Source organism: Protopterus annectens, chromosome 10.part0 (genome assembly GCF_019279795.1).
Source record: "Protopterus annectens isolate FY-2018-M chromosome 10.part0, PAN1.0, whole genome shotgun sequence".
In the NCBI taxonomy this organism is placed as follows: Eukaryota; Metazoa; Chordata; order Ceratodontiformes; family Protopteridae; genus Protopterus; species Protopterus annectens.
Genome location: NC_056744.1, coordinates 178,059,716 through 178,077,823, shown reverse-complemented (window position 1 = coordinate 178,077,823; position 18,108 = coordinate 178,059,716).

The following is an 18,108-nucleotide window of genomic DNA, read 5'->3' as shown; positions in this document are numbered from 1 at the left end:
TACTGCCAGGATGTTGGCAATATCATAGGTTCATAGGTTCATAGGGAGGCACTAGGCTACTGGCCCTAGGGCCTATATAAGCCTAGCCAAAGAATGTGCCCTGGCTTTCGCTACCCAAGAAAATTATTTTCCTGTGCCCCTGTCGAGCAAAGCCACAGAAGTGATCCCTGCGGTGAATTTCCCATTTCCCATCCAATCATCAAGATTTTTCTTGAAAAGTGCTAATGAGGAGCTCTGTTTGACATAGATAGGTAGTCTGTTCCAGAGTATGGGAAGTCTCTGAGACAGGAATCTATCCCTCCAGCATGTTCTGTTTATTGTGGTGACAAAGTTTAGTCCCTAGAGCGTGTAGCTCGGAGGGATTGGGATTTCTTTAAGTGGAGCATGTCCAATAGCTCTGAGTTTGACATAGCTTTGTATGTTAGGCAGAGATCGCCCCTGAGTAGGCGATATGCGATGGAGTAAAGCTGTCGTTTTTTTGAGACGGTCTCCATAGGGCATCTGTTTGAGGCTAGTAATCCTCTTTGTGAGGTATTTCTGTGGTCTTTCCAGTTGTTGTAGATGTCTTGTGAGGTACATACCAAAAGGGGCATTGTACTCTATAATGGGTCTAATGAGTGATGAGTAGAGGGGAACAATGACCTCTTTTTTTCTGGATGAGAATCCTTTTGTGATGAGATGAGCCACGTAGAAGGATTTCCTGACCACTGTGGCGATGTGATTATCAAAGGAGAGACTACTGTTCACCTGTGTCCCAAGGTCTCTTATCACATTTTTGGCATTAAGTAGACTACCAGCTATGTGGTAGTTCATGGGTACAGAGTTTTTACCAAAGGGGCTGACAATGCACTTTTTGGCATTGAGCTTGAGGCCATGGCTTTGACACCAGGCATCTGTCTCAGTGAGGCCCTTTTGTAGGATGTCCACATCGTTAGGAGTTTTGATTATGGCTCTTAGTTTGCAGTCATCTGCGAACTTCATTAGCCAAAGACCTTCTGTGTTAGCCTGTACTTCAGAGAAGTAGATACCAAGCAAGAGAAGACCCAGGACTGAACCCTGTGGTACTCCACTTGTCAATGGTCTGAAGTCGGATTTGGAGTCTGCTACTTTCACAGTGTGGGTTCTGTCAGTGAGCCAGTTGGAAACCCATCTTGTGACATAGGGTTTTATACCTAGTTTAGTGAGTTTATCTATAATTCCAGAGTGGGGGATGGTGTCAAAAGCCTTGGCAAGATCTAGATTGGCTGTGTGAACCACCTTACCCATGTCTACGGCTTTGACGACTGCTTCAAAGAAGTCTATCAGGTTTAGGAGACATGATCTGCCTTTTACAAACCCAAACTGGGTGGGATCCAGAGTTTGGAGATTACCAATGTCTTTGTTTATAAGTTCCATGATGATACGTTCCATGGCCTTGCAGACCAGGCTCGTCAGCCTATTGGGGTGGTAGTTCCCAAGGTCCGTGGTGGCTCCCCCCTTGTGGAGTGGGATAACCGTTGCTGTGTGCCATTCAGCAGGCACAAAGCCTGAGGTGAGGCTATGATTGAAAATGGTACATAGGTGGGGTGCCAGTTCATTCTGTAGTTTGTATAGAACGCAGCCTGGGATTTTGTCTGGTCCCATGGATGCTGTATTCTTTGCTTTGGAGAGTGTGGTTTTTACCTGTGCAGCCATGATTACAGGAACTTTGCATTCTTCTGGTATAAAGATGGGCTCTTTAGGGTGTGAGAGGGGGGTAAAGTTAGCACTGAACCTACTGCCAGGATGTTGGCAATATCATAGGTTCATAGGTTCATAGGTAGGTACTAGGGTATTGGCCCAAGGGCCTATATAAGCCTAGCCAATGAATGTGCCTTTCGCTACCCAAGAAAATTATTTTCCTGTGCCCCTGTCGAGCAAAGCCACAGAAGTGATCCCTGCGGTGAATTTCCCATTTCCCATCCAATCATCAAGATTTTTCTTGAAGAGTGCTAATGAGGAGCTCTGTTTGACATAGATAGGTAGTCTGTACCAGAGTATGGGAAGTCTCTGAGACAGGAAGCTATCCCTTCAGCATGTTCTGTTTATTGTGGTGACAAGGTTTAGTCCCTAGAGCAGGGGTGGGCAAACTTTTTGATTCGTGGGCCACATTGAGTTCTAACATTTGACAAAGGGGCCGGAACAGGAGCAGATAGATGGCATGCTTTGAAAACATCACCTCATTGGGGGAAAAATACACATCTTGGGATATGGAGAAAACATGTGCTTTAATTTCCAATGAAAATGAAGAAAATCATTACAATAAAATCTCTGACTTCGAAATGAGTCTTTAAACACTAAAAATCAAATAAATGACCATTTTATTTTAAAGCACTGAAAGTTCTGTTATCCTTCAGGATATCACCATCACTCTCCTCCTGACTGTCTTTTTTTTCAAAAACGGTAGGAGATGCAAATGTACTTGTCCTGTTCCTTTTATTCAATTTGTTTCCCCGGTGCCAAAAGTCAACAACGACCAGTGCAAGGACGAAACAGTTGCAGCAAGTCAGTCTGTGAAGCGTTATATTTGATCTGCGCGCACTGTTTATTTTAACAAAGTGCGTATCACGGAGACACACACATTTTAATGGGAGCAGTGTTGTTGGTCTCCTTTTTTAGCCAGCGCATCAAAGGCTATATATCAGGCAAACAGCAGATGATCGGTGTTCAGTGAAAAAATATTTAGTTGTCCACTCCTTATTAACACTCGACATTCTCTGTCCACTTTCCTTTTCTTGGGTCCGCTCATCTTCATAGAGGGGCGGTGGGTCAAAGAGTAAAGTGCAAACGTGGAGTAATAGGCCTACACTTCACCTCAACAAAGCCAATATATCTAGAGTGCGCCATCTAGTGAGGAAACATCAGAATTGCAGGGGAAATAAAACATTAACAAGGTTAATTTACTAAATTTTTTCAAGTTTGGCGGGCAGAATCAAAACGTTTAACGGGCCACATGTGGCCCCCGGGCCGTAGTTTACCCATGCCTGCCCTAGAGCGTGTAGCTCGGAGGGATTGGGATTTCTTTAAGTGGAGCATGTCCAGTAGCTCTGAGTTTGACATAGCTTTGTATGTTAGGCAGAGATCGCCCCAGAGTAGGCGATATGCGATGGAGTAAAGCTGTCGTTTTTTGAGACGATCTCCGTAGGACATCTGTTTGAGGCCAGTAATCCTCTTTGTGAGGTATTTCTGTGGTCTTTCCAGTTGTTGTAGATGTCTTGTGTGGTACATACCAAAACGGGCATTGTACTCTATAATGGGTCTAATGAGTGATGAGTAGAGGGGAACAATGACCTCTTTTTTTCTGGATGAGAATCCTTTTGTGATGAGATGAGCCACGTAGAAGGATTTCCTGACCACTGTGGCGATGTGATTATCAAAGGAGAGACTACTGTTCACCTGTGTCCCAAGGTCTCTTATCACATTTTCGGCATTAAGTAGACTACCAGCTATGTGGTAGTTCATGGGTACAGAGTTTTTACCAAAGGGGATGACAATACACTTTTTGGCATTGAGCTTCTGGCCATGGCTTTGACACCAGGTATCTGTCTCAGTGAGGCCCTTTTGTAGTTTGTCCACATCGTTAGGAGTTTCGATTATGGCTCCTAGTTTGCAGTCATCTGCAAACTTTGTTAGCCAAAGACCTTCTGTGTTAGAATGCACTTCAGAGAAGTAGATACTAAAAAGAAGAGGACCCAGGACTGAACTCTGTGGTGCTCCTCACTGGTCTGAAGTTGTATTTGAAATCCGCTACTTTCACAGTGTGGGTGATGTCCATGAGCCAGTTGGCAACCCATCTTGTGACATAGGGATTTATACCTAGTTTAGTGAGCTTATCTATAATTCCAGAGTGGGGGATGGTGTTGAAAGCCTTGGCGAGATCTAGATAAGCTGTGTGAACCATTTTACCCTCTTCTATGGCTTTGGTGACTGCTTCAAAGAAGTCAATCAGGTTCAGGAGGCATGATCTGCCTTTTACAAATCCAAACTGGGTAGGGTCCAGAGTTTGGAGATTACCAATGTCTTTGTTTATGAGTTCCATGATGATACGTTCCATGGCCTTGCAGACCAGGCTCATCAGGCTAATGGGGCAGTAGTTCCTGGGGTCCGTCGTGGCTCCACCTTTGTGGAGTGGGATAACTGTTGCGGTGTGCCATTCAGTGGGTACAGAGCCTGAGGTGAGGCTATGATTGAACATGGTACTTAGGTGAGGTGCCAGTTCATTCTGTAGTTCATGTAGAACTCAGCCTGGAATATTGTCAGGTCCCATGGATGCTGTGTTCTTGGCTTTAGAGAGTGTGTTTTTACCTGTGCAGCCGTGATTATAGGAACTCTGCATTCTTCCGGTATAGAGATGGGCCCTCTAGGGGGTGAGAGGGGGGTAAAGTTAGCACTGAACCTATCTGCTAGGATGTTGGCAATATCAGTTGGTTCTGTATATTTAGCGCCATTGTGCTGTAACTCAGAGCAGATCTGAGTGTTCCCATTGAGATTCTTGACATAGCTATAAAATGCTTTGTGGTTGTCTTTAGAGTCAGTGGCAATTTTCTTTTCGTAACTAGCTTTGGAGGATTTTATGAGGGATCTCAGCTTCTTACTGAGGTTGACCAGGGAGTTCCTCCAGTCATGGGATTTTACTCTTTTTTCCAACAGTTTCTTTCTTCTGTAGTAGAGTTTGTTTATGGCAGAGGACCACCAGATTGGCTACCTTTTTTTGGAGGATAACATCTTGGTTCTATTAGGGATAGCATGAGCCATGCACTCGTGTAAGTGCTTATAAAGTGCATTTGTGTAGGATTCAGCAGTCATACCTCTATTGTCTATCTGCATGGGTGTCGTGAAGTTTGCCACTTCTGTCTTAAGAAGTGTGAAGTTGGCTTTGGAGAAGTTTTTTATGATGGTTTCCCTAATTGGGGATGGGGGTGGGATGTGGATGTCTAGGCTGATTAGCTTGTGGTCAGATATGACCAACGAGGAATTGACCACTGGTGTGGAACACCGGTTTCCCATGTTGGTAATGACCAGGTCTAGGATATTGTTGCCCCTGGTGGGGGTGTGAATAAGTTGATCCAAGGCGTTGGAATTTATGAATTCTAGAAAACGTTGAGCAAAAGAGTTGGTACATGAGTAGTTTTCCCAGTTAATCGTGGTGTAGATGAAATCACCCATTATTAGGGTGTAGGGTTGTACCCTAATACTTTCCAGTGTATCAAGAAATGAGGAGTGGGAATCCTGTGGCATGGTGGGGGGTATGTAGCAAGCTACAATTTGGATTGCGGTCTTGCCCAGAGTTAGTTGCACTTGGATAATCTGTTTGGGTCTGTATATTTAGTGCCATTGTGCTGTAACTCAGAGCAGATCTGAGTGTTGCCATTCAGATTCTTGACATAGCTATAGAATGCTTTGTGGTTGTGTTTAGAATCTGTGGCGATTTTGTTTTCGTAACTAGCTTTGGAGGATTTTATCAGGGATCGCAGCTTCTTACTGAGGCTGACCAGGGAGCTCCTCCACTCATGGGATTTTACTCTCTTTTGCAAGGGTTTCTTCCTTCTGTTGTACAGTTTGTTTATGGCAGGGGACCACCATATTGGCTTCCTTTTTTTTGGAGGATAGCGTCTTGGTTCTGTTAGGGATAGCACGCTCCATGCACTCATGCAAGTGCTTATAAAGTGCAATTATGTAGCATTCAGTAGTCATAACTGTATTGTCCATCTGCATGGGTGTCATGAAGTTCACTACTTCTGTCTTAAGAAGCATGAAGCTGGCTTTGGAGACATTTTTTATTATGGTTTCCTTAATGGAGGGTGGAGGCAGGATGTGGATATCTAGGGTAATTAGCTTATGGTCGGATCGAACCAATGAGGCATTGACTTCAGGTGTGGAACACCGGTCACTTATATTGGTAATGACTAGATCTAGGATACTGTTGCCCCTGGTGGGGGTGTGGATAAGTTGATCCAGGGCATTGGAGTTTATGAATTCCAGAAAGCGTTGAGCGAAGGAGTTGGTACATGAGTAGTTTTTGCAGTTAATGGTGGGGTAGTTGAAATCACCCATTATTAGGATGTTTGGTTGAACCCTAATATTTTCCAGTACATCAAGAAAAGAGGAGTGGGAATCCTGGGGCATGGTGGGTGATCAGTAGCAAGCTACAATTTGGATTGCAGTTTTGCCCAGAGTTAGTTGCACTTGGATAACCTCGGCTGCATTATGCTGAGCAACTAGCCTGGAGGTGCGGATATCCTTAATGAATATGGATACACCACCGCCTTTGGTGTTCCGGTCCAGGTTACATGGCCGAAAAGTGTGGTATGAGTTATAGCCTGGTAGGGCAGGGGTGCTCTCTGGAGCCTTGAACCAGGTCTCAGTCACCGCACAGATATCGATGTTCTCCATTTTAAGGAGTGCCTCGAGTGAGTGCATTTTGAGATTTAGACTTCTGGCATTGAATAGCATCACCCTCAGTTTTTGCTTGCCTGTTCCTGTTATGGTGTTGAATTTGTCATTTGAACCTTGCCTAAAAAAGGCACTATAGAGGCAGCAAGACCCTTAGCCAGTACCCAGAATCGCAGGGGTGACAGGTGCAGGCCATCTCTGGCAAAGCATTGTGGTCTGTCGACCATGTCATCCCAGGCAGACAGATACTGCATCCCTTTAGAATGGCACCAGAAGCTTAGCCAATTGTTGAAGTCAATCATTTTGTCCTTGTACTGCGGCATCATTTTGGGTGATGGCAGAATGCTACTCAGGGCTAGGGTCATACCTGCCTGGGCTACAAGATCGGAGAGCTCTTCCATGTCTCTTTTCATGTAGTCCAGGGAGGTATATCTCAGGTCATTCACACCAACATGGACGATGACAGAGTCATATTTGTACTGGTGGAGTGACCTGAGTGCGTGGGTTATGTGGCAGATCCTGGCACCCGACAGGCAGCTGACAGTAACCTTCTCCTTGTTTAGCCTGGTGAGTGGGACATCAGTGTGCCTGACTATAGAGTCGCCTATGACTAGTGTGTTGGGTACGTTGTTTTGCCTTATTGGCTGTGGTTGAGTGGCACAGTGAGTCTGCGGGCTATGTGTAATTTGGCTTGTTTTGGGGGGTGGAGGTTGCTTGCATTTCTGCTTTGGAGGTCTCTGTTGCTTGAGCAGTTTATTATTGAGAGCCTCCGCAAATGTTTTTGTATTTCCATGTGTGGATTTTGGTGGTGTAGATTTAGTGAGACTATGTGATGAGTGTGGTGTGGTGCAAGTCTTTACCTTCTCCTCTTGACTGTCAAGTTCAGTCTTGACTGGAGAGAGCTTTACCTCCAGTTTGGCTAGATAAGTGCATCTCTCACAGGTTGTAGCATTGGGTGGTAGGAGGAGAGGGTTGTCTGTGTACATGAGGCAATTTCTACATTGCCCCAAGATGACCAGATTCATCAGATAGACAGGAGAGAACACTGGGAGCTGACCCTTAGACATGCCTGAATAAAAAATATTTTCCTCTAGATAAGTGAGGAAAGTGAGTACAAGAGCTGTTTTTCTCTAAGCAAGTGAGGAAAGTAAGTACCAAAACTGTTTTCCTCTAGGTAATGAGAAAGGTTGAGTGCTGTAGTAATTAATAGGTTATTTAGTGCTTACAAGTTCTGAACAAGTGCTGATCACGAATAAGCAAATTCAAGTGCTAAAAGTAAGAATCTGTAGAAGCACATGTGGTGTGACATATTGGTTTAGACTTGCTCTCCTGGTGATCTTGGATGAGATGTATGAATTTTCAATATATGTGGGTAAAGGACTAGGTGTTGCATTGTATGTTGGAGGCATGGACATTTTAGTTACAAGTACCTTTAGCATTTATTTTTTTCTAACAGACTCTGCAGAAGATATAGATCTAGTGATGGTGATTATTGTGGTATAGGAGGTGGTATGAGGTTTACTGATAATGGGCTAATGCAAGAGGTTTACCTCCAAGTTTCTTAAATATTTACATCTCTTGCAGGTTGTGGGTAGAACTTTCCGTGTGGGGTAGGATGTATTCATATTTCCAGTTTTTATAAAACATTTTGGACATTTTCTTTATTGAATAATAGTGTGTGTGTGTGTGAAGTAGATGGTGTCAGAAAAGCTGTTCTGTCAAAAAAAAGATCATATTACCCACTTTTGCACAGATGTGTTATATTCTTTTTCACAGCAGGTTTTGGATTCAGTGAACCTTTAGTTTACAAATGGAGCAAACATTTGATAAACAAGGCATGTAGCATAATTTGACATTGCAGCTACTCATATCAGAATTCGGCCAGTAATAAATAAATTGTCCTATTTTCCACACCATTTATCCCTGGCTAAAAATATCTTAACTGATTTATTTGATAAATTAGACCTTAGTGGGGACATATCACATTTAATTTGATATCCTTTTTATTTACTAAACGTAGATTAAACACAGTTTGTATAGAAGTCTGGTATCCTGTAAGGATTAAAAAGCATTTGGACTGTATCATAGAGTCTGGTATAATTATGGTCTTCATTTTTACATTCCAGGTATCCATTTTATTTCTAACTCACTCACCTAGGACATATTAACATAATTCAAATGTGGGCACATTTCAGAATTAACCTAATTGCATATATTTGTTAAAGGGCTATGCTGATATGAGCTATTTTGAGTAGAACCGGGAGATTAATGCCAGGAAAATCTGCTAAAATTACTACCTTTTGAATTCTTTCACTTTTCAGGACTGGCATATGGAACGTTTTCAAGCAGCTTATTATGAAGTTTTTAATTTTGTATGATTAATTGTAGAGATGCTGACAAAGCTTTCAGTCAGACACTAACTAACTCATGATAATCAACTGAAGTGACAAGCACTGTAGCATATAAACACACACTAGCATACAAAGGAAGGTAGTGCATTCTTCTATTTTATCCATGTTTTTCACTAATGCATTCATATAATGGAAATTAGAGGATGATGCAGTTTGACATTCAGATTGTCACTGAATTAGAAAAAACATATTGCTAAGAAAATAGAGAAATACAGGTTTAAGTGCAATTAAATAAAGTAAATAAATACATTCAACACAAAAGGCAGGTGTAATTTGACTCCCATTTTAACAAGCTGTCTGTTACTTTATTTACTGAACTATTCATTAACAAAAAAAATGTTTTTGCAAAGGAACAGTTCCATCACCCTTCTTCAAATTGTTGGGTGGGGTTTTCAAGTATTAAAAACAAGCAAATAAACCAGTACTAAAATGACCAGTTAGATACAATATTCGGATGTTTCTGGCCGCCTCAGTTCTGGTTTGCTTGCTTTTTGCTGGAATTGTTTGTTAACTGAGAACCTGTATACTGCCTTTGCCACTGATGTGCACTTGGTTCCTGCATAGGCCATCAGGTCTCAACCATTACTAAGTTAACTTAAAAATGTATCATAGGAAGAGTCTGACCTGTTGATATTTATGAAATGGCTTAATTCTGCAAATCTGATTTGCAGCCATATAACATGTAAACAGACTTTTTCATTTTCATTTTAGAGCTAGCTTGCATTACAACTATCAATGTCTGGTATCAAGCACAACATTGCCATGGTAGACATATTTATTAATCTGTGTTTGCATGTGTGTATATGACTGTGTTTGTACATATATATTCATTTAAGTATTTACGTCTCTCTCTCTTTCTCGCCACACTCACACACACACACACACACACACACACACACACACACACACACACACACACACACACACACACACACACATAAGGATCCTGACATGTATAGCATTACAGGACCCATTTTACAAAGCAAATCTGCAGATATTATTGACCTAGACTTTCTCTCCCTATAAAAAACACATGCCACCATCTGAACTTCTCTAGATATTGTAATGGTATATTAAATATAAAATTATTCATTAATTGTATATGTTTAAATATTAATCATTAGCATGTATCAAACAGTAAAATTCCCTTCATTGGACATATCATTATAGGCTCATTCATACAATAAGAAAGGTTTTTTTTTTTTTAGACATGGATCAAATTATTCAAACCTAAACCTCTTCATAATTGTTTTGCTTCTTCAAAGTAACATTAACCCGCTCTGGAAGCCTGGCTGTTAAGATTAGTCTACATGTGATATGCACCAGCACATTTTTATGTAGTAATTTATGCATCTGGTACTTCAGCTATGGCTGTACCAGTTGAGAAATGTACTCATCCAGAGTCCCATGAAAGTGACCATAGAATGCACTGCATGTGTGTCTTCTAGATTATTGGCTTGGAATCTATTCATCATAAATGACCTTATAGTTATCAAACCATATGAAGGATAAAACCAGGAAAGCCATACCAAGCCCTGTTTTAATAAAGGACATAAGTAAAAGTATGTGCCTTCTGATTCTAAGGGGGTATGCACCCACAACTCTTGGCCTGGGTAGGCACAGTCCATACTGCATACCTTGGCAAGTAGAAGTGGAGTCTTCCTCATTGATATACATGACTAGGCCCACCAGACTGCAATGTGTACTACAAAAAAATTCTGACCAATTTCCCCCTTAATGATGAATCTAGACCTAAATCTAATATGTGACATCAACAAAACCTGCTGGAGAGACAGGTTTGTCTCTCAGAGGCTGCCCTGTCTATGGAATAGACTTCCCATACACGTCAAACAGAGCATGTCACTGACCCTCTTCAAGAGCAACCTTGGTGAGTGGATGTGAAACCACAAATTTGTCCCAGGGGTTCCACCTGTCTTCCTCATTGTCAGGGATGACAGGTGCTGACTGAGATTTCTTTTTTGGGGATAAACTCTTGGTTAGGCTTGTACGGGCCCCAGAGCCATTAGGCTAGTAACCTCCTATGCTCCTATGTACTTGCCTGCATTTAGCATCTCCTCGCGCTCCTTTAATATCCACCCTCATTCCTGTATTATTTTGTTATGATCGCTGTTTTACAAAGCTTCATCTTTTCCTCTTAAAATTCCAAACTACAATGCACCTTACATATCAGATCTCAAGTCCTGAATCAACATGCAAAATGGATAAGTCTGATCCTGAATCTAATAGATGCACCACAAACATCATGAGCCAGACTGGATTTTTCATTTCAAAATCATGGTTTTGTAGAGCAAGGGAATCTGCTATTTTGGCCTCTGATTAACCTGTATTCATATACCTTCTGACTTTGTCTATGGCTTTCACTCTCCCCACTACCATCATTTCAGCAGCCCCCTCTTCTCACCACCTAGCAACCTTCCACTCAACTAAACTTCTAACTCCACTGCTAAGCTTCTACTTTTTCTTTTTTTTTCTTTTTCTTTTATCTTTCTCCCATATTCTGCCTTCTTATACAGTTTTACTTCCGTATTGGTTACTACGGTTACTACCTCTATTCTGTAAATAACAACAAGCCTTATTGCCATTCCAAACCATACTTTCAGCCACTGTGTGACACATTAATTTCTTCATATATGCTTGCCTACTATTTACTAGACATACTTATCTTCTGCTATATCGTCCTCTACTTTCATCAACTTCTTAAAATTACAAAAAAAAATCCTTAATTCTCCAAACGTTAAAGTGCTACAGCCTGAACATGTATTTTGTTTTGTTCCACTGCCACTGCAGCCACGCTGTATTCAAATATAATTACACTCATATGTTGTACTTCATCCTACTTTGTCAATATTGTATATACCTTGCTTGATCTTCATGATTATAATGTCTATGTGATTGTCTAAGAACTCATGTAGTGTATTGTATCCCCTATGGATCTTTTCTCCCTGGGCCTCCACTGAAAATGGTACTCTCCTTGGCTCAGTGGACTTCCCCGGTTATCAAACTGTAATAAATAAATAAATAAATATGAATTCCTCCATACCATTCCAGGATTTATTTCTGACAATATTACAGTAGCTTGACAGAGTTTGTGATTGATGGGTAATACCTCTGGATGTATCATAAATATCCGACTTTTTTTGCAGCAATACCAAAATCATTGCGCTCCACCAGATTAATAATATTTTGTAAAATGAGCTTTTCTCCTTGGGCCTCATCTGAAAAGGGTCTACACCCTTGTTGGATTACCCTGGTCAACAAAAACAACAAATACATACATACATACGTACATACATGAATAAATAACTATGGTCAGGAATTCAGTGGAGTCACTTGGCATCAATTCTACCCTTTTTTCCTTATCAGGATAACTAATTGTCCCTGCTTAATTCAACCCAGTTATCACAGTGCCAAAAGTGGACTAACTGTTATGCTAAGAAAATAAGTTCCAAAGGAATCAGACCTAGATGAAACTTGGAAAGGAAACAAAACAGTTTTAGACATTCAGGATTGACTGCTTTACTCTCTACTGCACCATGAGAAGGCCTTTCCACCTAACCCTGTTCAATATCCCAATTAATTTCTGACATTCACCTACTGTGTTTAAGAAGTGCTTTGGATTTTCATCTGTCATCTCTCTTTATTATGTATGATGAAGCCCATGCATTGGCTAAGTTAGATTTTCTCTGTTCTGAATGAGTCACCCCTCCCAAAAAAAGTAGATTCAACAGGGAAATCTCTAATGCCCTTTTCAGCAGGTGCTAAGCTGCTGGCTATCAAGAAATTATCCTTAGAGTGACCCTAGAATACAGCTGTCTATGGTACCCACACATCATAAGGGGCAATCAGTACTTCCTCTTGCTTTCTCAGAACGAAGTACTGACTTTTGCAAAATTAATAAGTCTTCACTGCAAATAACCACTCTAAACCTGATCCACTAGTATGACCACATTATTCAATATTAATGGCTGGATCACCCCTTCCTTAGGGCTATCATACAGTCTGCTTTTCCTGAAAGCCTCAAGTAAAGGAAAGCAGTCAGGGTTACCAGGTAAGCATCTGATGTACCAGAAAGACCCTTTAGAAGTGTAGGAAGTAACACTCTGATTAATGTTTTCCTTAAATCAGCAAGGACCACTCATTTATCTTATCATTGCCTGGTTCTATTCCATAGAGATGCTGTTGGTCTGGTACTTTACCAGAGCATTGCAGAGAATCTGTAGCATATAAAGACATCCCCTGCTAAAAGAATGAAAATAAGTATCTTTCTGCACTTCTGATGATTATTTTACTATATTTCTTAAGGATCCTGTATTATTTATTTTAGTATTTATTTATTTATGTATTTATGTATTTGTTTGTTTATTATTTTAGTATTTATTTTATTATTAGAATACACTTTACCAGTCAGTCACTGAGCTGCAAAACCAGAATCCTGAGTTTGCTCACATAATAGGAAGTGATTTTAATCAAGCAAATCTGAAAACACTTTTACCTTATTACTTTCAACATGTTGTCTTTGCAATGAGGGGAGAGAATATTCTGGATAAGGTCTACACCAATGTCAAGCTAGCATGTAAGGCAATACCTCATCCACATCTGGGTAACTCAGATCATCTCACCATTATGCTACTACCAGCATATAGGCCATTGTTAATCATAGGAAAGCATCCGGGGAACAAATAAGGGAATGGCCAGAGGGAGCAGTCTCACCACTTCAGGACTGCTTTAAAAGCACAGACTGGAATATATTCAAGGAGATGGCTACTATGGACCAGAAAATTAACCTGGATGAGTACACCGAGTCAGTGATGGCCTGTATATCAAAGTGTATGGAAGATGCGACAGTCAACAAGATCATCATCACATGAGTGAATCAGAAACCCTGGCTCACAAGTGGACTGTACGAGCTCTTGAAGGCAAGAAATGCTGCCTTTAAGTCTAAAAACAAAGATGCCCTTAGAGAAACCAGAATAAAACTACGTAGAGGAACAAGATAAGCTAAGTCAGCCTATGGACAAAAAACTCAAGGTCACTTCTTGAACCTGAGAGACTGCAGGAGTCTGTGGCAAGATATACAATCTTTATCAGACTACAGGCCCCTGCCTTCTCAATGTGATGATAACAGAGTTTCTCAATGAGCTCAACACCTACTTCAGCAGGTTCAAGAAGGGAAACAATACAATGGCAACAAAACTACCCACCAATCAAGAAGATGAAGTGCTTTGCCTTCACCCAGCCGCTGTTCAAAGGGTGCTGCGATGGATAAACCAAAAAAAAAAACGCAGCTGGTCCTGACAATATTCTGGGGCAGGTGCTCAGGGACTGTGCCGACCAATTAACTACTGTTCCAACCAATATATTCAACATCTCTCTGCATCAAGCCACAGTACCCATGTGTTTCAAGAATACAACTATTATACCACTGCCCAAGAAGTCTCCACCCCCAAGCATGAATGACCACTGCCCAGCAGTTCTCACCTCCACTGTAATGAAGTGCTTTGAGAGATTGGTCAAAGACTACTTAACATCAAATCTTCCTGCAACACTGGACCCACTCCAATTCACTTATAGATCCAATCACTCTATGGCAGATGCCATCTCATTGGCACTTCACTTATCCTTAGCACACCTGCAGAACAAAAACTGCTATGTCTGCATGTTACTTATTGACTTCAACTCAGCCTTCAACATGGTCATCCTCCAACATCTGATTGAGAAACTGGTCCATCTGGGTATTAGCACTCCTTTATGCAACTGGATTCTGGACTTTCTTATTGACAGACCACAAAAGGTATGCATAGCAACAACACCTCAATAAGCATCACACTGAACACTGAAGTACCTGAAGGATATCCCTGAGTCTCCTGCTGGTCACCATACTGACACATGACTGCATTGCTATGTATAACACAAACCATATTATTAAGTTTGCAGATGATAATACAGTGGTGGGTCTCATCAGCAGTTATGATGAAAAAGCCTACAGAGAGGAGGTGAACCAACTGATTGGCTGGTGTGACACCAACAACCTGAGTCTCAATGTGAATAAAACAAAGTAGGTAATAGTAGACTTCATGAAGAGATGTGATGCTCATTCTCAACTCACAATTAAAGGAGAAATAGTGGAAAGGGTGAAGAGGAGCAAGTTCCTGGGTGTGCATATGGTCATTAAACACTAATCACATTGTCAAGAAGGCCCAACATTGACTACACTTTCTAAGAAGGCTGAGGAGAGCAAAACTACCAGCTTTAGTTCTTACCACCTTCTAGAGGGGACCATCGAAAGCACCCTGACTAGTAATCTCTCTGTAATATATTGAAACTGCATGGTTTCAGATCGCAAATCTCTCCAGAGGGTGGTGAAAGTGGCAGAGAGAATTATCAGGTCCACACGCCCATCTATCCAGGACTTCTACTTTGTTTACTGTCTCAGCAGAGCCATGAATATAGTCAATGACTGCTCTCACCCTGCACATGGCCTGGTTATGCATTTGTCTTCAGGAAGGAGATACCGTAGCTTCTGTTGCAAAACCAACAGATTTAATAGAAGCTTTTTTTCTATAAGCCATCAGACTGCTGTATTCCATTAGTAACATACACCATGCAGGTCATCAAGGTCTGGAGTTACAATGCTGAAGTAATTCACAAACAACAGATTTAATAGAAGCTTTTTTTCTATAAGCCATCAGACTGCTGTATTCTATTAGTAACATACACCATGCAGGTCATCAAGGTCTGGAGTTACAATGCTGAAGTAATTCACAAACATATGCAATAACTCTATGAAAGCACAATCTTATACCTTATGTGCAATATTAATGATGCCAAGTTAGCATTCTGTGCATTTTGAAATATGTCTGATTCTTTTATGTGCAATATATTATCTGTGCAATATTTTGGGTACTGAAGAAGACATGTAAGTGGAATAGTCTTGGTGCATGTCATTGTACTTATTGCTGCACTGCATAAATGTCTTACTGCTGTTATTGTTGGATTAGCATCAGTATATGTGTTATTTGCTGCATTAATATTATCAGTATATGTTGTATGCACAACTGAGTTTGAAGTGATGCAATTTCATTTAGTTGCACTGTTGTGCGGGTCTGAATGACAATAAAGTTCGCTTTGACTTTGACCTTGACTTATTTGTTACATTTCTCCCACTTTAGTAGAGTTTCAAAGCTGAACCTTTTTATTGTTGCTGCAGTACTTAATTACATTGTCTCTGCTAGTTTTACGGGACTGTAGTATCTAGATCTTGTGGTTTCTTTGCACTTCAGCTCTAATACCAGCATTTTTACATTAAGAGGATGTTCTTAGTGCAGTCTTGTGGCAGAAGTGTATTATAGCAAATCTATCTGAGTTGGGGGTTGCTGGCCGAAAGCTTATTATTTATTTTTTTGATTGATCTGTAGGCCTTGTTGTTGCAAAACTTTTTTTCTGATTCTATATAAGCCCAGTGTGTCTGCTAATGCTGCAGTACTATAATTATATTGTGTCTGCTAGTTTTACGGGACTGTAGTATCTAGATTGCGTGGTTCCCTGAACCTGAGCTCTAAAATCAGAATTTTTACATTGAGGGTTTTCTGACTGCACTCTTGTGGCAGAAATGTGCTATAGCAAACCTATCTAAGTTGGAGACTGCTGGCTGAAAGCTTATTGTGTGTTTTCCTAATTAGACTGTAGGCCTTGCTGTTGTAAAACTTGTTTTTCCTGATTCTATATAAGCCCAGTATTTGCTCTATGCTGCTCTGCACAACAGTGGTTAGAAGTGCCCTGTATAGACACAAGCTCTTCCAAGTTAACATTTTGATTAGAATACCTATCTCTGCAAGTCACCTTGCTGCTTTAGGAGCATCTAGGTTGCATGCAGAGCAGCATCACTTTGTTGGATAGCTGCAGTTCACACTGACTATATCACGCATTCTTTGTCTGTGTGCTATCATCCTTATTCAGTTAAATCTCCCCACTCTCATCCCTGGTTAAACCCATAGTAAGAAACCTGAAACCATGGATAGGCACTTTCCTGCTGTCACTGTGGCCAGCCAGGTAGACATGAGCATCCTGAGGCAATATAGCAATTGTTGCACCGTGGAAGGCTTTTCAGATGAAACTGATATGCTATTTTTGCTCCCATTGTGGATTTGTTTATCAGGTAATTAAATGTTATTGTGCTGACAAATGTGTGCTGACCTTTGGTTTTTATAAATGTAGTGACTGCCTCATGTATACTGACAAACCACTTAATCCGGAAACAAACAAACACAGTATATGAGAGGTATAGTTACACTATGAATATTGAGATATGACACACACATACTGATGAAACAAATGACAAACAGGTTGTCAGCACATGCACGTCATTTCCCTTACTAAATAAAATCTTGACACATAAACCCACACAAGTGGAGGTACTCAAAAGTAACTTACCAAAACCTCAGTGACCTTCCGTATGCTTCCATCAGAAACCATATGCAACAAAACCAAGCCAACACCAACCACTACACATAAAAATACACATCATAGTGTCTGCACAAGCAAGACCCTAAGGTGAAACTCCACACATTCAAACATCTTGGTCATAGGAGACTCCATCATGAGACACACAGGCTGCCCCATCACCAGATTGGATAAAGAAAGTGTTGCAGTCAGTTGCTTGTCAGGTGCCAGGTTTCACCACATCATGCAGGCACTCAGGTCACTCAAGCAGAAGTACCAGTATGGCTCAGTCATAGTCCATGTGGGTATGAATGACCTGAGACATACCTCCATGTACTATATGAAGAGCACCATAATGGACCTCTCTGAATACTAGTAGCAGGTGTCTGACAAACAGAAAATGATTTCAACAATTGGCTTAGTGACTGATGTCATTCCAATGGGATCCAGTATTTGTCAGCCTGGGATGACATCATCAGCAAACCATGTTGTTTTGCCAGAGATGGTCTGCACCTTTTGCCACTAGGCTCTCAAATACTGGCCAAGGCATTAGCCACCCCCATAGTGCCTTTTTTAGGCAGTGCCAAATCAACAGACCTACCAATGTAACACATTTTTGTAATGCCAAGCTTCAGGTACTTACTGCTAATTGCTATGTGTCTTAACAAGAAACTGCACTGCCTGGAAACTCTCCGTGCCCTGGGGAATGCTGACATCTGTGCAGTTACGGAAACATTGTTCAAGACCGTGGAAAGCACCCTAGAAGTGCAAGGCTACAATGCCTATCACACATTCAAGCTACCCTCTGAAAAAGAAAAAAATGAAA